Here is an 8,254-nt window from a genome sequence, read left to right on the forward strand (position 1 = left end):
AGGAACTGGATCCAATAACGATGGCTGTGTCCTGGCCACCTGGATGACAGATCCCTGGGGACTAGCTAGGGAGACACCTTCAGGTTTCTCACATAGGACAGAAGAGCCCAAACAGTCATCTCAGAGTCTGCCGTTAGAAGTAAGCGCAGAGCCGGCCTGTAGAGGTGGACGTTCGTAAACTTAACCTGCAAAAGGGTGAACCTTCTAATGTCCCCATATGCTGGACAGAATAGTAGAAAATGCTTACGCTTTTCTCTCACCACCCCACATACTGGGAAGCTTGGATCATTAGGGAAGCCAGGCCACCTTTCTATGTTTCCCCTTACCTGTAGGCAATCAAACTTTGCCCGTTTTATGAGCCATCTATCCTTCTTTTTCAAGCCCCACAAAAGGTAAGGCTGGATCTCAGACACCTTACTTATGTTGAATTGCAGAGAGGGTTGTCCAATCCATGTTATCCCGCTTTTCACGTAGCCCCAGATACACTCCCTCTTTGTAAACTCTCAGTTGCATGGGTGACAACACTGAATCTGGGAGGAACCGCGCCTGGATGTTGGAGCACAGGAACTCCTGCATGTATGATAACCATGGGATCTTGCACCACTTTTCTTTACCCATAGTGCTCCTGATGAAAACATTGCATAGGGTAGCATGCTTGTTTGCCCATAGGTGCAACTGAAAGGTACTTGGAGCGGCAGCCCATTGATCCACCCAAAACTCAACCCCCAGTTCCCTGTGAACTGATGCACAAGTGGCTGAGAAGGAAGGCCCAGAAGCTGTTTGAGAAACTTCTTTTCTTTCCCCTGAAGTTCTACAGCCTTCGTGTGTCCCCACAAGGGAGCTCCATATAAGGTAGTCGCCTTTGTTTGAGCAGCCTGAACCTTCAGAACTGGTTTCAGGGGCTGGCCCTTACACCTCGTTAGAAAACAGGAGATTCCTGCCTTGTGCTGGCTCATTTTCCAAGACTGTTTTGTAAGGTGAGTATTGCCTGCAACAGCCTCTGAAAATCTGACCCCTAGGTAATCAAATTCTTTGGTTCTTGGGATGATTTCCCCATTGCAAACCATGGGGTGCATCTTCGCAGTGCTCTTCCTCCCTACACACCCCATCACTGCTGACTTGGTGGAGTTTATTTTTAGCCTCATGAAAGTTGCGTAGGTGTCAATCAGCGCCTGGAGTGCCCTTGGTGTTCTGGCCATAAGAACCGTATCATCGGCAGGGCCATTCCAGTTCTGGCCAATACCACCCAGGCTCAAATAGTCCGCGCTGGTACCCACCAGGGCCTTCAGCAGCCCATTTACATATACCATAAACAGTATTTTGTGTGAGCATACACCCCTGTGAGACCCCCAACCCGACATTAAAGCACTCTGTGTACTGCCCCCCAGATCGATACGAACAAAGGCCTCATTTTCCATGTGAATCTCTCACAGCATTGTCAATATTTCTTCAGGGCACCCAAATGACTCCAGCATGGCCCACAACTTTGTTCTATCAACTTTATCGAAGGCTGTGCTTATGTCCATGAAAGCGAGATAGACAGCCTCTCCTCTACAAAACACAAAATTGGAAATGAGAAGGTACACATTTAGTCCCTGTTCCATGGTTCCCAGCCCCGGGCGAAATCCAAACTGGATATCAGACAGGACCAACTACTCTGTGAGCCAGGACTCTGTGACCCAACAAGATACTTCCAAAGATTTTAAACAAAGTGTCTAGTAGGGATATACGAGGATAGGACATTGGGCTAGTGACATCTCCTTTTTTTTTTTAAATTGTAGACCTGATGGCAGATTTCCAGGATGGTGGGTATTGGCCAGAGTAGGCAAGCATTATAGGCTAGAGTCAGCACTGGGGCCCATAAATCAATTTGAACCAGAAACAGGTTGACAGGTATCGCATCAGTTCTGGGGGCTCGGTTACGGGCTTGGGCCCTCATTGCTAATGAAACCTCTTTGAGTTTAAAACAAAGGGTCAAACTACTGTTCCCCCACTCCTCGTGAGCCTCTAGCACCAAACAGGGAAACAAAATGTGACACCCAGGCCTCTGCTGCTACGTGGGTATACTATATAAATCATAATGCACAGATATAGACTAGGGTCCTCTAGAATAAGAGAGTTGCGTAAAGGGGGCATAGGTACCAAAATAAGTATAAGTGGTGTGGCAAGTATGAGCAATTATTCACTTTTCTGGGTGTTTCAACAACAGATTTATTGTGCATCGCATCAAAGAAGGGGTTGAACTAAATATCTACATGATCTAGAGTTCACCCTATAAGACATGCAGATGTTTCTAAAGTAAACAGTGTCAGAAAGGGGTCAACACGAAGTGTGGCTCACTCCAATTGTCACAATCTTCGGAGTTCAGCATTCAAATCAGAAAGATCTTAACCTGCTTTCTGGCCCCTACTTAGGACATCCTACTCTACAAAGTCCAAATGATGTGGCCAACAAAATGATAAAAATGTAACCTTGACAAGTCATTTAGCCTCCAAGCTTCCCTAAGTGACCAACACAAATGTTCCAATGTATGGCCTACAACAGAGTTCATAAAAGCCTAATCTTAAATGCCCATCCCTAACATGACAAAGCAAAATAAACAACTCCTGGGAAGGCTCATCCATGGGTTATTCACAGTTGCTCTGCTTTAAGGGCTCTTTGAATGCCTTGTATCAAGTTCCTTTTCTGAGGATTACCCTCAGTCCTGGGTTGATTCCATCTGTAATAAACTTCTTTCAACACTCTTGTGTACTTCCCGTCTCTCCGGACCTTGTGCTTCATCAACACTTTCACAACTGTTCTCTTTCAGACCTTGGGTTCCTTATCTTTGACAGTAGTCCTCTTCCAGACCTTCGATTTCATCAGCTTTCATGACAGTCCTCTTCCAGTCCTTAAGTTCAACAGCATTCACTTAAATGGGTATGTTACCCCTTCTCATTCAGTGTCCTTTTCAGGCAGACAATATTATAGCATCCTCCTGCCAAGGGTCTTGGATCAGGAAGCACTATCCCTTTAGGTCTCTTCCTAGGCACAAGACCATCCACAGTGTCCTCCGCTCTCTAGGAGTGTGGCCTCTTGTGGGAATGACCTTTGCCTTAGCCCTCTCCAGAGTAGATACTGCAGGTTGTACAAACCAGTAACACCTGTTCCCAGGTAGGGGAGCCTCAGTGTATCCAGAGACAGTTTGGAGGCACACCCACTTTCGTCAATCCCTACACTCCCCCCCAGTGCTGCCCTCGTGTACTCTTATTGGGGAGGGTATAATTGTGTTTTCAGGTTTTGGATTGTTCTTTACTGACACTGCCTAAAACCTATATTTGAATCTTTCTGCAGGGATAGCATTGTAATTTAAAAATGCCCCTCCCTTTTTCTCTCCCAGTCTACAAATGTGGGTGATAGCATAGCCGCCATCTTCAAATTCCTAAGGCTGTTCTGTGAGTTTTTAAAAAAAAAATACTTCTCTTTATTGATTTTAAAACAAGTAAACATCATAACGGAACAATCTTCTCCTCCCCCCGGGCGGTCAAATTCATACATTTCGGAGTCTCTCTCGCTCTGAGCCAAGTGGAAAACCTCAATTCAGGTCCAATAATTTCAGACGTTGGGGGCACCACATCATCCTGAAATCATCCCCTAAGAAAGCCAGTATCTCCCCCCAGTCTCCAGCAAATTTCAGCAGTTCCCCTTTCATAGCATACGACGCCCACTCCAGGGCCACCGTTTCCCATACTTTCCGTAACCAGTCATGGACCAAAGGGGTGTTGGTGCTTCTCCAGTTTTGGGCGATTAATGACATGGCTGCAAGCGTCATTATTGTTCTTGCGTGTTCTCTGCCACGCAGTTCCCCCAGACCATTGCCTTCTTGCATGCCAAAAAGTGGAAATTCCGGTGGTCTACTCCCTCCTACCGCAAATGCCTGGTTCTGCGCTCTCTGAACCTCCTCCCAGAATGAAGCAATTTTCAGACAACTCCACCAAATATGTTCAGCCGTCCCTTCTTGTCCGCACCCCCTCCAACATGCCCCAGATACTTCTGGGTACATCCTATGCAATAAGGCTGGCGTATAGTGCCAACCGTATAATATTTTATACCACCCTTCTGGCAACTGTGTGGCCTTGGCCAGTTTAGGGATTTTCCTCCATAGTTTTGACCACTCTTCCGTCCCCATGGCCCTTCCCAACACTCGCTCCCATCTTTTCACAAAGGGCCAGCTTGAACGAGGAGACGATTCATCAAGAATCCTGTAGAGATTGGAGTTGAGACCCTTATCACCGGCATTTGTGAGCAAAAAGTTTTCAAAACGGGTGGCCTCGTGTTTATTAGGCGGGTGCAACAGCCAATGACTAACTGAGCATAACTGAGCATAAGGAAACCTCTCCCCTTCCCCCACCCCAAAGACTTCCTTACACTCCCTAAAAGTGAGAATCTCGCCATTCTGGAACATGTCCCGGAATCTCATGCACCCCCCCCCCCCACTCCTCCCATTTCGCGAATGCTCCCGTCTCGGTCCCAGGGGTAAATTCAGGATTGTTAAATAGTGGGGAGAACGGGGACAGAAAGGATGTGAGACCCTTCTGTTTAACCAAGCGATCCCAAGTGACCGCCATTAATTCCGAGATGGAGCTTTCATACGTATGCTTAGGCCTGTGCTCTCTCCTCAACCATAAGACCTCCCCTAGATTAAACTTGGTCACCGCTCTATCCATGTCTACCCATACTCCCGCAGACAATCCTTGATAATCTGCAACTGGGCCGCTTCATAGTACTGTCTGAAATTCGGCTAGGCTAGACCCCCCTACCTCCTGGGGGCCTCCAATAAACACCCATCTACACTAGCCCTCTTCCCCTCCCAGATGAAATCTTTGGTTATGGACCAAAGGTCCTTAAAGAATCTCTCTGGAACCGCTCGTGGTATAGCCTGAAAAAGATAAAGCAAGCGTGGCAGCGTTACCATTTTAATAGCTGCAATGTCCCCCATCCACGATAGGCGTAAATTTCGCCATTTCCGTAGATCCTTCTTTATCCCTTCTAAAAGGGGGAGATAATTTGCCGCATGCCACCCCTTTAGCGTAGGGGTAACCCAGACTCCCAATTATTTTATCCCCCCAGGGGACCAGACGAATGGGGACTCAGTTTGGAGCCTTGCGCCGACATCCTTCCCTAAGGATAGGCCCAACAGCTCCAACTTACCTAAATTAATGCGAAGGCCAGAAGCCCCAGCAAACTCCGCCAGAACTCCCTTCACCGCACCCATCGATTCTATGGGGTTAACCAAGGAGAGCAACATATCATCAGCGAATGCTGTTACTTTATGCTGCTTCCCGCCAAAAGGGATGTTCTGAATCTTATCCGCCTCTCGTATCGCTTGCAGTAAAGGAACGCAAGAGAGTACCATTCACCAGAATCCGAGTCTTTGGTTCTTGGTAATTAGCCCTCACCATTCTGTGGAAGTTACCGCCCAGACCCATCTCTTCCATGGTGCGGAAAAAGTATGACCAGTGCAAGCGGTCAAAAGCCGTCTCGGCATCCAAGGAAAGTAGGACCGCGGGAGTGTTCGTTTTCTGCATTTTTTCAACCAAATGGGCGATTGGCCTGATATTATTTGCAGTCTGCCTCCCCCTAATGAACCCGGACTGATCACGGTGAATCAGGTCTGGGAGCATTCCCTCGAGTGTATTCGCCGACACCTTTGTGTAGAGTGTCGCATCTGTATTGATCAACGCGATTGGCCTATACGACTTCCTCTCTAACGGGTCCTTATGAGGATTAAGAATCAACGTCATCTTAGCCTCTTCCATGAACAGGGTAATGCGCCCTGAAACCTTGAACACATTGAACAGACTGGTTAGGTGCAGAGTTAAGAAGGCCGCAAAAGTCTTATAGAAAGCCGCAGAGTATCCATCCGGATTCAGAACTTTTCCCGGAGGAAGGTTAGATATCACCCAACTGACCTCATCTACGTTAATCTCTTGATTCAAGAATTCCTGAGACGCCTGGTTAATTTTGCATAGGGTAACTTTCCCAAGAAGCTCCTCCTGAGAATAAGATGAAGGGCACTGAGATGTGTAAATCTCCTCATAAAAGGCAACCAGAAGTTCTGAATATCATCATTGTGTGTTACCTTCTCTCCCCCCCTCAGTCCTAAGCCCTCCTATCGTATTTTTTGCTGCTTCCCCCCTCAATATGTGAGCGAGAAGATTGCCTGCTATGTTCGCCTTATCGTAGAACTTCTGTCGCACTGCGAGAAGGGCGCCCTCTGCTTTTTTAGTTCAGAGGATACAGAGCTGTCCCTCAGCTCTTCTGTATTCCCTCAAGGTAGCTCTATTTGGTTACACCTCCCCCTCTAACCGCCTCTCCAGCTCACCCATCTGTCTGTTGCGGTTGGCCTTAAGTGCTATAAGCTCCCCTCTGATTGTTGCTTTAAACGCATCCCACCTTATACTTTCTGAGGTATCTTCTTTCTTATTTTCATCCATAAACTGCTTCATTTTCCTTTCCACTTCCTCCTTGATCACCGGGTGCCTTATAAGGGCAGCCCGGTATCTCCAACTCCACACCTCTCTCTTCCTCTCCTCCAGATCTAGGCGCATGGTTACGACCTTATAATCCGCTATACCCAGGGGTCCCACCTTTACTTCCTTAACCTGACCCAGAAGGGTCGTAGACAACCATATGTAATCTATTCTAGATTGGGTGCCGTGCACCCCAGAGAGGAACGTGAATCCATCCTCTTCCCCCCTTAGTTCCCGCCAAACATCCTTCAGCCCAAGCCCCACCATTTTTTCCCAAAGACCTGGCGAGACCTCTCTTGCCGAACTCACTGCCCTCCCACCAGACCTGACGCGGGCCCCATTCCAAGCTAAGTTAAAGTCCCCCATAAGAATTACGGGGCCTCTTGCTGTGTCCCTTAAGAGTTCAAGAAAGGATCGCAGAAACTGTTCCTGCCCGGTGTTTGGGGCGTATATGACCGCTATTGTGTGGACCACACCCGCGCACCTGCCCCAGATAATGAGATATCTACCCCCTTTATCTCGGGCAATTCACTCTGTCTTAAACTGTACTGAGTTCTTAATGGCCAGGGCCAGTCCAGCCGTTTTCGTGTTCGCTGAAGCGTGGAAGATTAGCTCGTAGCCCCTAAGTCTTAAGCAACTTGGATCCCTGGACAATAGGTGTGTTTCCTCCAGGCCCAGGAAATCAGGCCCCTCCTTCTTCATGAACCGCTCAAGCTTCTTCCTGCTAAGTGGAGAGTTGAGACCTCTCACATTTTGTGTGGACCAATTGAAGCCCACAGACTAAACCAACTCGCGAAGAACATTACCAAATTTCCCAGCTACTTCCCATAGTGCAACTCTCCATATGTCCCGTCCCCCCCAATATTCAGCCCGTTTTCCTCAGACCTTTCCGCCTACGAATCTATGACTGCCCTTTTCATTCCCTGAACAACCCGCCCCCAGAACCCCCAGCCCAAACCTTCCCCCCAACCCATAACTGGATTCCCCCCCCCTTCATTCCCTGTTGAGTCTCTACTACCTCCCAATTCCATGATGTTCGCTCCTTTTGGCCCCATGCCCATCTGAGTTCCTTTGTGCCCACCACCCATGTAAACCAGAACCTCAACTTTGGGGTGCCATTTCCTTTGGTGACGCTCCTGTTCCCCCGTCCCCCTCTCCATCCTCTCCCCTTTCTAGGGGTCCCCGCACGGCGGGTCTCCTCCTCCTCTTCTCCCCAACTGTAGACCACTCCCAAGCCCTAGACCTCTGACGGCCATCCAATCCCCGGGAGTGCTCTGGTCTTCTGTCCATCCCGTCAGGATCCAAATCCACCTGCAACAAACTCGCTCCCTCTGCAGCAAGGTTATCCTCCTCTGTGCTCCCTGCCAGTCAAAGAGGAGACCAAAGTGGAAGGTCCATTTGTACTTGATTCCCTTTTCCCTGAGGGCCGTCCAAACAGAGAGCATTTGTCGTTGTTTTACCAACGTACTTCCAGCGAGGTCTTGAAACAGTTCTATCTTTTGACCCTCATGAGTCAGATGCTCTATGCCTGGCTGCTCTCAGAACCGCCTCCTTCTGTGCATATCTGGCGAAGGCAGCGAGCACATCTCTTGGTCTACCTGACACCCCTTTCCTGAGACGGCCCACCCTGTGAACTCTATCAAGCTCAACGGATTCTGGAGGGGAGTCTCCCAAGAGCCCCGCGAAGATGTTTTGTAGTAATACCTTCAGGCCCTTGTCTCGGACCGTCTCCAGCAACCATT

The sequence above is a fragment of the Ambystoma mexicanum genome, chromosome 13, assembly GCF_040938575.1.
Source record: "Ambystoma mexicanum isolate Mex_15411 chromosome 13, UKY_AmexF1_1, whole genome shotgun sequence".
In the NCBI taxonomy this organism is placed as follows: Eukaryota; Metazoa; Chordata; class Amphibia; order Caudata; family Ambystomatidae; genus Ambystoma; species Ambystoma mexicanum.